Here is a 13,320-nt window from a genome sequence, read left to right as displayed (position 1 = left end):
CAGCTCTGTTCTGGGATGCACCCTGGACCCAGTGCAGGTGGTGGGAGACAGAAGGACCAAAATAACATCTCTGATGGACAGAGTCTCCCACCCCATGCATGTAAATGTTGCTGAACTGCAGAGCTCCTTCAGTGAGAGACTGCTGCATCCTAGATGCATGAAGGAGCGTTTCCGCAGGTCCTTCCTCCCTGCAGCTGTCAGACTGTACAATCAGAACTGCTCCCAACAAACATAGATGTTTACATCAGCACTGTAACTGCAATAAGTTAATCAACCGATTCGCACTACAACCTGGTTTGCCTCTTATCTGTAGTTATTTTTATTTAATTTAATAACTGTACAGTACTCTGTTTATAGTAACCATTGTCCATTGTCCATATGTAAATATTTAAGAAAAATTGTGTATGTTTCTGTTCTGTGTCCTGTGTACTGTTTGTTTGTATATGTGTCTTTCTGGCTGCTGTTACAACCAAACTTCCCCTTGTGGGACAATTAAAGGATTATTCTATTCTATTCTATTCTATTCTATTCTATTCATTTCATGTTTAGAATAAAAAATCCCAGCTCACTGATTTGATTGGGGCAATAGTGTGCCTAAAATGTTGCATAATTTTGCTGAGAGATCTTTTACTTTGTGGTAATCTTAGATGAGTAGTTTTATGGACAAAAACCACCAGGTCATTCAGTGTTCCCTTAGTGCTAATGTATAAGAGATGTTGGTGTACTGTAACTGAAGCAATGTTGTTAAGTCCTTAAGTCATATTCTTTTATTGTGATGACTGTATTTGAAGCTATTTTTATTTTTGTATGATACGTGATTTATATGGAATATGGCTAAAGTAAACTAAAGTCTTAAATACTTAGTCAGTCATTTGTTTAATAGTAATTTAACATTTTATAATTCACATATAAAACTATGAACTGTAATTTTAAATGGTTTAAAAGCATGTAGAATAGCATATGTAGGCAAGTATATTTCTCCTTTTTTTATCAAGAAGCAAAGACAAAAAGAAGAAAAAAAAACAAAACAGGGCAGGGTTCGGTGGTTGAATCATCCATCCCCACCAATGCCAAAACCAAATCTACGCCCTTGGTCTGTTTACACCTACAGGCCAGTGCAGTGGCGGTCCTAGCCTGTTTGGCGCCCTGGGCGAACACTCCCTCTGAGCACCTGATGACTTTGAACTTTTCTTGTCCATCTTCCATTGGTTTTAATTTTGCACTCCAGTATGAACATAAGTCCCCAATTCGAGGATCACCACAACATAACCTAATAGACCTACACCTTAGTTCACAGATTCACTTTGTCTAAGGTGTATTTCTGGGATTTCACACAACCCAGGATTCAAATCATGAATACTTAATGGGCTTGGATTTACAACATTATGAATGAAATGTGCTCTATTTGGAAGCAGCCGCCCCCCTCCCCTTTCGACGGGTTGTGTGTGAGACTTTAAATCATCAAACTGTAAATTATAAATTTTAAATTGTTATTGATCCCTTTACCCCTAGTCCTAAAGTGTATGTTTATTTTCTTACTGTTCTTATATTTATTGTTTGTTTTCTTGCACTGCTGTAACTGGAGCCTCGTCGTCTCGTCTCTCTATATATTGGACTGTATGTAGCGGAGATGACAATAAAGTTTACTTTGACTTCAGCAGCGAGCAGGCGCACCGAGGGCTCTCGCGCTCACTTTTTGCGTACAGAATTTCGAAAAAACATCGGTGCAAATTATAAGTCTGTATCATAATGTCTGGTGTTTTTGTGTTTGTTGTTTTGTTTTTATTTTCTTTTATTTTGCGAGCTCCAGCCAGCCAGAGACTCCCCCGCCGCCCCGCCCTCTCCTCCCTGTGCCACAAGCAGCAGGCGCACCTCACAAACGGAGGGCGCCCTTACGCCCAGCAAATGGGCGATAGAAAGCCGATCGGTGCCTATGCCATTCCCAATATATTCTGGCTGATGTCGGGGCATGCATGAGTACAAGCAATTTTTTTTTTTTTTTTTTTTTGCCGATGCCCGTGATGCCGCCCCCCACCACGATGCCGCCCCGGGCAACCGCCCGTGTCGCCCGTATCAAAAACCGCTACTGGGCCAGTGGGCACTCTTTCAATGATGAGGATGTACACATGCTGGACAGAGATGAACGCTGGTTTGAGCGGGGAGTCAAGGAAGCCATTTACGTGAAAGGGGAAAGAGCATCTCTGAATCGAGCAGGGGGCCTAAGGGTACATTTTTTGCCATCTTACAATGCTGTGATTGCAGCTATTCCCCAACTCTCTGTGAACTGTACTCATGGCGCCGAGTATGGCAGCCTCGTCGCGAGCTCCCCCAAGCAACAGCTGTTTTTTGTGTTTAATTTTACTTTTCCTTTATTTTTTCACGAGTAGCACATGTCTCCTTGTGTACGACCGACAAACCTTACTCGACATAAAAGACGGACTTTCTCATCACTTTCCGGAGTTCAAGTTTTGCAACATGGACCCTCCGTTTGCAGACCCCCCATTCATCTCACCTGAGATGCCTTTGTTCTCTGGCCCTGGAGGCCGCGGTTCTCTGTGCACCGCGCGGACAGGTCACAGGATCTTACTGGGAAAAGCAGAGGCGGTGGTGTGTGTTTCATGATCAACAACAGCTGGTGTGATTATGCGAACGTGCACCCGGTCAAATCTTTCTGCTCACCGGACCTGGAGTACCTGATGATTAAGTGCCGGCCATTCTGGCTACCGAGGGAATTTACAGCAGTGATTATTACGGCTGTTTACATTCCCCCACAAGCCGACACTGACCGAGCACTCAGGGAACTGTACAGCGCGATCAGCAGTGAGGAAACCGCACACCCAGAGGCGGCGTTTATCACGACCGGGGACTTTAACAAAGGAAACCTGAAGAAAGTTTCACCAAAACTCCACCAACACATCCATTTCAACACTCGTGAAGACCGGCTACTTGACCACTGCTACACCTCTTTCCAGGATGCGTACAAAGCCCTCCCCCACGCCCCATTTGGCCAATCAGATCACCGCTCCATCCTGCTCCTGCCCGCCTACAGGCAGAAGCTGAAACAGGTAGCTCCAACCCTGAGGGCGGTGCACCGTTGGTCGGACCAATCGGAGACTACGCTGCGGGACTGTTTTGATCACGCGGACTGGGAAATGTTTCACATGGCTGCTAATAACATTGATGAGTACACAGACTCAGTCTGCGGATTTATCAGGAAATGCATGGAAGATGTCGTCCCATCCAGAACAGTTAAATCCTTCCCAAATCAAAAACCCTGGATTAACAGAGATGTTCGCACGGCACTGGCGGCACGGATAGGGATGGATATCGAAAACCGGTTCTTGTTGAGAACCGGTTCCCACTGTTTCGATTCCTTGGAATTGTTTGCCATTTTTGCAAATGATTCCCTTATCAATTCCAGTCGCCCCGAATGACGTCACCGCGTTGCGGAGCGTCATTTACCTGGCAGGAAACATGGCGGCTCAAACACTAAAAAATTTGGTCATACTTTACGAGAACGGATGACAACAGGGCAACTTGCAATACTTGCAAAGTAGATATTTAATTTAAGGGAGGAAACAGTACGAATATGCAAAAGCATTTGCTCACAAAACACGCGATAACCTTAAATGAATGTCGTCTCTTTAATTCCGCTCCGGACTCGTGAATCTCAACCCAGCAGCAGCGGTAACGTTTGCACGTCCTCTCCCGTTAATGCAGCAGGTAAATAATCAACTAACAGTGCATATTATGTTAGCGCGATCTGCCTTATTACAAAACCTGCCATTACTGTGCATTTAGGTGACCATGATGAGAGAGACAGACAGAGTCTGGCTGGCTCAGATGCTGGCAGTTTTCGCTGCAGTCTACCGGTAGCGTCTCCTTTCAGGCCAGAATGTCACCGAGCAGTGACTAAGTTTGTGGTAAAAGGCATTTGCCACACCAGATGCCCCCGATTTTCGGTAAGTGAATGTGTTTAATTGTAGGCAGGGAGATTACTGGATATTCTTGTGTAACTGCTACAGAATAATTTATGTTATACTTTGTTATTGCTACAGAAGAATATTTATTTTATTATTTTACATTTACAATTTTTTCCCCGGGGACCCTGTGACACCCCATTGAAGAGCCATAGGCTGTGGATCTCTTAAGATCTCACTGTTGGGTTTGTAAGGCCATGTCACTCCTAAATTTCTATCTTGTTCAAAGAGAAGATATAAAACGTTCTAAGCTAATCGACCTTAGTGTTCTCCTTTTTTTAAAAAAAAAGGAATCGATAAGAGAATCGATAAAGAATCGAATCGTTAAACAGAATCGAAAATGGAATCGGAATCGTAAAAATCTTATCAATACCCATCCCTAGGCACGGAGCACCGCTTTTGCCTCCGCAAACACATCGGACTACAAACATGCACATTACCATCTCTGGAAGACGATCAAAGCAGCCAAACGTGAGTACAGGGACAGGGTGGAACAACAGTTTGACAACCCTCGGAGTATGTGGCAGGGACTAAACACAATCGCAGACTTTAAAGGGAAAACGAGCACACCGCAGACCACGGCCTCTCTGTGTGAGGATCTAAACGTATTCTACGCTAGATTCGACACAGCGAACACCATGAGACCGGACAGTGTGCGCACTGCGGATGACGTCAGTGCGCACACTGTGTCTGAGGAGGATGTGCGGAAGTGCTTCAGGAAGGTGAACGCACGCAAAGCTACTGGTCCGGACGGGATTCCCGGCCGCGTCCTCAAGTCATGCGCGGCTCAGCTGGCTGGAGTTTTTACACACATCTTCAACCTTTCCCTCTCTCTGCACAGTCAGAAATAGGGGTACGGAAGGGGTACATTACTGTGCCCCAAGGTACAAAAATGACATTAATACAGGCTAAGGACAAATATTGGACCTCGGGGTAACTATCTGTACCTTTTTTAGCGTCTGAAAGGTACATACATGTTCCTTAATTGTGAAAAGTACTTATTTGTACCCATTCTTTCAAAAGATAAAGTACAGGTTGATTAAGCTCTTTTTGATTAGTTTTTTTTTAATTCCTTTTGACAGTAATTTATTTGCAACTGTATTGATTTAAGCATATATTTTAGTGTTTTTATTTTATTTTTTATTATTTTCATTGCTGTTGTTGTTTTTGTATTTCCTGAACCCCCTTATTTTTAAGCTGCTTTAAGAACAATAAATTTATTTGAAAGAAAAACATTTTAACATTTTTTTAAGAGAGTGTTTTTTTAAAGTATAACTATTTGGATGAATTGCAAAAAAGCACCCTTATTGAACTCGGAGTGCGAGTTGAGCCCATCCTCACAACATCAAACAAAAAGTAGAAGAAGAAACTCAACGACTAGCTGGTGGATTCTAGAACTTTCTGTAAATGCAGCAGATGCCATTTTGTTTTGTCAAAGGACGGAGATGGATTACGAACTTGCAAGTCCTGGTGTCCTCTGTTCACTTTCAACCGAGGAACTCTTAACAAAAATACAAGAGTGGGGCTTAGATGTCACCGAAGCTGAAGCTCAGCGTTTCAGAGGTAAGTTTTATTTAAAGAAAAATGTAGCGTAATTACTAATTATTGGTTTAGCCTAGCTTAAAGTATATTAGCAATTTAGCTAGTTTCGGCACTGTCTTAGCTCAAATTATGTATTTTTACAAACGTTTTTACAAACGTTTCATGTGTAAAGTTGAGATCACAGTTCTGAAAAATGAAAAATGTGTACACATAGTATTTTTTTAAGTTTGGACTTATATATGTGGTTCGCCACCCCACAGGGGTTCGGTAACCCCTGCGCAGCGGAACGGCGCGAAATTTGATTCCCTGGAAGCTGAATGCAGTTTGCCATTAGTGTATTAATGGTTTAATAAAATCACATTTTTACATCCATTCCAAGGCCATCAACACACATGGCCGGCTGAATATAACGTTTAAAGGAAATATCTTGACGCCGCACTTGTTTAAAATATAACAAGGGTGTCGCAACTGGGGTTTGATAGTCGCGTTTTAAGCAATGTGGGAACTTTTTCAGCATGTAATCTGAGCTTGTAATAGGTCCTGCGGGTGTAATCGCTATAAGTAATCGGTCTGAAAGAACAGACGGCAGAAACTGTCGGAAATCTGGAGAAAGGAGTCACCTTAGTAGTGAATATTAACAAATTACAGCAGACTCTGCTCTCGTGTGTCCAGTAGTCCCAAACAAACATCTAAATTTAAAAATGAAAACTTTGCATATCGAGAGGATTCACTCTAAAAATTTGGTTTATTTTATTTAATTTACTGATTTTTTTAATGAATATTTCTTTGAACTGAAAGAAGTTGTACAAAAGGTTTTAATGTGTGTGATATACGGTTTTTACCCATGTAAAAATGTGGTGATAAATATCCTTACATGGAATTTAGAGTTTGTACTACCATTTATCTTGCAGACAATGAGGTTGATGGTGACACAGTTGACTGCGGTCTTACTGAGACTATGGTTGCATACCTTTTCCAAGGATCCTTCAAAAAGCAGGTTAAATTCAACCAATTTGTGTCAAGGATGAAGGAATCTTCAGTGACGCTGACTCTACAGACTGTCTCTCCAGAAGACTGGCAACCATCTACTTCGTCAACTTTAATAAGGTATTTTCTTATTTATAATGAAGTTAGTATGTCTGAGGCATACATGTTGACCGTTATGCACTTTTAGGATTTAGTTAATATGATCATTGTTTCTACCATATGTATTGTTACTGTAGTGTTTTATACATCAATTCATGCAATAAAAACAAATACTTAACTGTTTTCACAGCAATGAAAATACTTTGAGACTGCCAGCCTCTTTTGAAATTCCAAGATTTCCCAAAAATCTGCAACTAAAACTGGACAACAAAGAACCGTGCCATAAAAATCCAAGGGACAGACACACAATAATCAGAGTTCTATATGAAGCTGTGGCACAGTATACTATGTAAGTTAATCAGGGTAATGTTAGCTTGTTGCTTTAGAAAAAGCTGAATCTGTCATATTGAAAATAAACGCTACATTACTAAGAAACAATAACTGACACTTGATAAAGTTTGTTTGTCAGCAGTTGCTCTAACACTTATGTTTCTTCTGATATTACAGGTATCCCACAAATTCTGAATATGTGCAAGCTGTGAAGACGCTGGTAATGAAGTATCCTTTCCTCAAGGATCGTGAGGGAAATGGTTATGTAAGTTAAATTTAAAATTTGCATAAGGTTCCTTCAAGATTACAAAGTAAAAGTGAAGCTTTTTTCGATCTTGTTTTGTTAGTAAGACAATCTGTAGCCTCTCAGTAGGTTTGTATGAAGTATGTTTACTGATTCTTTGTTGGGTGTATCTTATGTAGATTGTTTTTACAGTAACTTATGTTTCTGTTCAACAAGCACACATGGCATATGTCTTTGAGACGTAAATTCAAATCAGAGCGGGCACCACTAGTCGACAGTGAGGCAGTGAGGCGTTGTAAGGAGAAGTTTAGTTCTACGAGGAGAGGGCAGCCTAATAAATGTCAACGAACAAGTCAGAGAAATGTTTGTCAGGTTGGTGTGAGGGACATCTTGAGCTATAAAGTGTTCTTGCATCTGTTATTACATCTAAAACTAAGGATTAGGGATGCAACTGTACCCCTTTTTTCAAACCAAAACAATACCAATACTTGGATTAGAGCACTTGCTAATACGAAGTACCAGTGCTAATACTTCTACCTCACAAAAAATTATTAATTGGAAAGAGGGTGAACTAGATTGGGGGGAAAAAAAAAAAAAAACAAACATTTTAAATATGACTCCAAAACTAAAATTTCAAGTTAACAATTAAGATTTTATGTGAAATTATTTCAGAGTTTCCATATTTTAAATATTGGTTCCTGGTATCGGTTAACTTTAACCGATACAAGTTCTTTGTGATGCACAGATTGTGTCAGCTCTAATTGTATATTTAGTCTTATGTTTCTAATCTGTTTTGACTTTCTCTTCTCACTCTTGCTTTCTTTCAAGGGACCATGCGTCCAAGGAGAGGATTTATTATCCATAGACGCCCACTTAAAGATTTTACAGTGCCAATATCAGAAGATGCAACCAGATACCATGGTGGTTCATAACCGTATGCAGCAAACGTTTGCTTGGCGCCAAAAAGAAATTGCAGATGGTATGCCTGTGGAGGATGTGTTGAAGAAGTACCCCTTCTTAGGGATGCCTACTGGTGTAAGTCAGAAAGCTGAATTGAACTTGGAAATAGCTGTCACATTTAACATGTTTATAGTAGTAAATTTTATTTGCCCTTGACCTTGCTTTCTTCATCTGTCCCTCTTTCCTTTTTTTGTATGTTCATGTAACTTCTTACAGTATTGTTGTTAAATTCTATAAAAAAAATAATTATGCAGCACCATACATAATTAATATCAACTTTAGATTATTTCATTTTCATACACTGTTATTTTGTACTGAAAATGAATTTTTTACTTGTAGCTGTGCAACGAACTCGGGTGGATCCAACCAACAACGGGTAATGTAAGCCAGCGATTTCGTGAAGGGCTCTCATGTGTCGCAGCAAAGGTGATTGACATTACACGAGGGAAAACCCCGCTCTACCAGCTCTACCTTGATGCAAGAGAGGAGGCTCTCACTGATGACCTACCAGGTATTTGCTTTTTTTTTTAAACTTCCAAGGCTTCCATTTTATATAATTTTTATAGGTAACTGGAAATGCCAAATAAAATGCATGATCTTGGTTTTTTTTTGTTTTGTTTGGTTTGGTTTTTTTGGCAGATCTTGACACAAGGGCTGCACTTTTATTCCTGCCATACATCTTCAAGGAGAAACTGGATCTCTTTGTCATACTTGGAGAGGTGTGTGTATAAAAATATTTAGTCTATATAAAAGGAAAACAAATGTATCTTTTGTTAAGAGACTAAGATATTGCTTTCCTCTACCTTCTCTTTTGACTTCAAAGGTTCATCCTAAAACCCCCTATCCAACTGTTCAGCTACTTCATGAAGACTGGAAACCAGTGTTCTCCAGAAGCGCTCCAAACATTGTGAAGTTGGATGGCAGTGAAGTGTGCAGAACCTCGTGTATTTTCGAAGGAATCATCTCTTCTTTCTGCTTGTATTTTGTCTTCAACCTTGCTTACCCAAAACATCTGAAGAACACCCTGATTTTTCTCCAAAAGTACATTGTGAAAATAGATGAGGGTGAGGACCGGCCTCTGCCAATCACAGTCACCAGACAAATAAATCTTCTGTATTGACCACCATGCCTCAGCCATATCAGTGCTCCAAATGTGGCAGAAGAACCTTTAGTTTGACAAAGCTTATTCAGCACATAGGACTTATTCATTCCCATGACGCCAATTTTGATATAACTTGTGGACTCAGTGACTGCTGTTCTTCCTTCAAAAAATATGAATCTTTCAGACGACATGTGTATAGGAAACACAGAGAACAGGTGTTGTGTCCCCATAAAGACTTAGATGAAAATGAGCAGGAGGTAGTCAGTCCACACCCAAATGAATTTGCAAATGACATAACTGAAAATATTGAAACCCCTCCATCCTGGGATGAATTTTTGATAAATTTCAGAGACAATCTTTTCAAGTTCATTCTTAAGTGCAGAGAGAAAAATTCTTTACCAGTCTCAGTTCAAGAAGAAATTGTGGAAGACGTAAATTTTCTGATGTGTTTTTTCAAGGAGAACTACGATGCTTTTATAGCATATCATTTAGAAAAAATGGGTCTTGACGTATCTTTGTGTCCAGAGCTTAAAAATGTCCTGCATTCAAATGAATTTTTTGAGAAGGCTTCAACAGCTATTCGATCTCCTTATTTGGTCAAAGAACATTGCAAATCAAAGCTCAACATGACAGAGCCTGTTCATTGCAAATTAAGAGACTCTGTGGGTCATACAGTTGGCTCGTATTCATATGTGCCTGTTGATAAGGTGCTAAAAAATTATCTTTCTCATGAAGACATACAAGATTTTTTCAAATGGCAATTCGGAAACTGATGAATTTCTAACAGATTACTCTGATGGAGAAATCTTCAGACATCATCAATTCTTCAAGGATAACCCAAATGCACTGCGACTCCATTTTTATGAGGATGAATTTGAAGTACTTAATCCCCTAGGATCTAAACGATCCAAACACAAACTTAGTGCATTTTATTACACTGTAGGCAATTTGGACAAAAGGTACACTTCTCAGCAGAGACACATTCATCTAGCGTTATTGGTACGCTATTCTTTCGTTAAGCGGTGTGGTTGGCATGTTATCCTTAAACCTTTGCTTGATGATTTGGAAAAACTTTCCACTGATGGCTTTACTTTTACCATTGATAAAACTGAACACACTATTCATGCTGCTCTTGCAACTTTATCTTGTGATAATTTATCAGCTCACATGATTGGTGGTTTTTCTATGTCATTTAACACTGGTAGAATTTGTCGGTATTGCATGGCTTCTTATGAAGATATGAAACAATCCTTTGAGGAAGAAAGCTTTGTTTTAAGAACTTCAGAGGTTCACCAGTATCATCTTGCACGAATCCAAGAATTTCCGGATGATAAAACAATATATGGTGTAAATAGTTCATGTCCTTTTGACAGACTGAGTTATTTCAGTGTTACGCAAGCTTTACCACCTGATGTAATGCATGATCTGTTGGAAGGTGTAGTTCCTCTAGTTATGAAACTAGTGATTTGTAAAGCCCACACTGAGAAGCATATTACAATTAGAGAGATCAATGAAGAATTGCAAAAACTGCCCATTGGTCAGAATGACAAAACAAACAAACCAGTACAGTTATCAGAGAGACTTCAGAGTGTTGGTATTGTTGGATCAGCATCTCAAAAGTGGTGCCTGTTCAGATTGCTGCCATTTCTGATGGCAGACCGTGTGCCACCTAATTGTAAATATTGGCATGTTTTTCTTCTATGTCGTGAAATAACAGAGATTGTAATGGCTAAAAAAGTGCGAAAAGAGAATATTTTATTGTTGAAGTTGCTTGTCCATGAGTTTCTCACAAAACTGAAAAGTGTATTTGGGGATGTAATTACACCAAAGTGTCATTATTTAATCCACTATGCAAGACTTATTGAAATGTTCGGCCCTCTACGTTTGTTATGGTGTATGAGATTTGAAAGTAAGCACCAGTATTTCAAAACGTTGTCCCGCAATTGTAGAAATTTTATGAACATTGCTACAACTTTGAGCAACAGACATCAGTTCAGACAGTGCTGGGAGTTTTCTAACAAAAGTTTACTTGGTGAATTTGAAAATGTTTTTGGAAAAAGTGTGACTACACCATTTTTGTCATTACCACTGGAACTGCAACAAGCACTGACAGTCTATTGTGGCTTTTCTAAAGTTGATAGTGCTAAGAAAGCTTTCCAGCGTGTGTCGGAAGTAATTGTGAACAGTGTCAAATACTGTGTAAGAGATGTGTTTGTCATTGATGTACTGCATTCAGAGAAGATTCCTCTGTTCTGGCAAATTAAGTACATATTTAATATTGACACAATGTGGGTCTTTTGTGGAAAAATTCTCATTCCTCTGTTATATGACAACCATTTTCATTCATACAGTGTTAGAGTTGATAGTGAATGGACGTTGCTAAAACCTGGACAGGAAATTGATGTTGCAGCTTATGACACATACTCTGTTGATAACAGTTTGTATGTAACAGTTAAGCAATGTATTTAAGAAGGTAATAAATGTGACAAGTATTTTTGACTTTGTATCTTCATTTTTTCAAATCTTGAGAAGAAAAATATAGGAAATCTGTGTGTAGATACTGAACCTTTACAAAGACATTTTTGTACTCATTTTAAGGGTTCTTTTTTGTACTTTATACTAAGGGTACAACTTTGCCCTTTAAAGTACAGGTTTGACGTGTAAAAGGTACAAATTACAAGGGTACAAATCAGTACCCACAGTTTAGGGTACAGAACGGTACCTTAGAGGGTACCACCCCAGTGACAAGCCATTGTACCCCTATAGGTACATTTCTGTACTTTAATTTCTGAGTGTGTGTCTGTAGTCCCAGCCTGCTTCAAAATGGCCACCATCGTCCCTGTACCCAAATCCTCCACCATCTCCTCATTAAACGACTGGCGACCTGTAGCCCTGACCCCCATCGTGAGCAAATGCTTCGAGAAGCTGGTCAGGGACTTCGTTTGCTCTGCACTACCCGACTCACTGGACCCTCTACAGTTCGCATACCGCCACAACAGGTCCACTGATGATGCCATAGCCCTGACACTCCATGCTGCCCTGTCACACCTGGAGAAGAGAGACACGTATGTGAGAATGCTGTTTGTAGATTACAGCTCAGCATTCAATACCATCGTTCCCTCGAAGCTGGACAGGAAACTGCAGGATCTAGGACTGAGCAGCTCCCTCTGCAGCTGGATCCTTAGCTTCCTGTCTGACAGACGCCAAGTGGTCAGACTGGGCAGCACCACCTCATCCCCCATCACACTGAACACTGGTGCTCCACAGGGGTGTGTACTGAGCCCTCTCCTGTACTCACTCTACACCTATGACTGCACAGCCACTAGCAACTCCAACATCATTGTGAAGTTTGCGGACGACACTGCAGTGGTGGGTCTTATCACCAACGGTAATGAGACGGCTTACAGGGAGGAGGTCAGCGCCCTGACCCACTGGTGTCAAGACAACCATCTCACCCGCAACGTCGCAAAGACAAAAGAGTTGATAGAGGACTTCCGGAGGTGCAAAGAAGTACACACCCCCATCACCATCAACGGCGCTGCTGTGGAGAGAGTGAGCAGCTTCCGCTTCCTTGGTGTACATCTGGCTGAGGATCTTACGTGGTCAGTACACATAAACAAAACAGTGAAGAATGCGCAGCAGCGCCTCTTCTTTCTCAGGAGACTGAAAAGATTTGGCATGAGCCCACGCATCCTCAGGACCTTCTATCGCTGTGCCATTGAGAGCATCCTCACTGGATGCATCACCACCTGGTACGGCAACAGCACCGCTTACAACCGCAAAGCTCTCCAGAGAGTAGTGCGGTGCTCTGAACGGATAACTGGAGGTGAGCTTCCCTCCCTCCAGGACATCTACAGGAAGCGGTGCCTGAGGAAAGCGGGGAGGATCATCAAGGACTCCAGTCACCCCAGCCATAAACTATTCAGACTACTTCCATCGGGAAGGAGGTTCTGCAGCATCCGGTCCCGTACCAGCAGACTGAGAGACAGCTTTTTCCATCAGGCCATCAGACTGCTGAACACGTCATAGACACCTCACCTTCACTACTGGAACTTCAACAATATGCACTCCATACT

General features: G+C 40.9%; 1 long non-coding RNA gene across 1 annotated transcript; it reads left to right on the top strand.

The window, feature by feature from the left end:
- The first annotated feature begins 6,446 nt into the window (after positions 1–6,446).
- LOC135933847 (uncharacterized) lies at positions 6,447–7,193 on the top strand. The gene is made up of 3 exons (XR_010573955.1): positions 6,447–6,629; positions 6,799–6,957; positions 7,116–7,193. It is a non-coding gene; the product is annotated as an uncharacterized LOC135933847 (long non-coding RNA).
- Positions 7,194–13,320: the final 6,127 nt, after the last annotated feature.

Source organism: Pelmatolapia mariae, linkage group LG16_19 (assembly GCF_036321145.2).
Source record: "Pelmatolapia mariae isolate MD_Pm_ZW linkage group LG16_19, Pm_UMD_F_2, whole genome shotgun sequence".
Classification (NCBI taxonomy): domain Eukaryota; kingdom Metazoa; phylum Chordata; class Actinopteri; order Cichliformes; family Cichlidae; genus Pelmatolapia; species Pelmatolapia mariae.
Note: the sequence above shows the minus strand (reverse complement) of the source record. Positions and strands in the feature narration are given on the sequence as shown.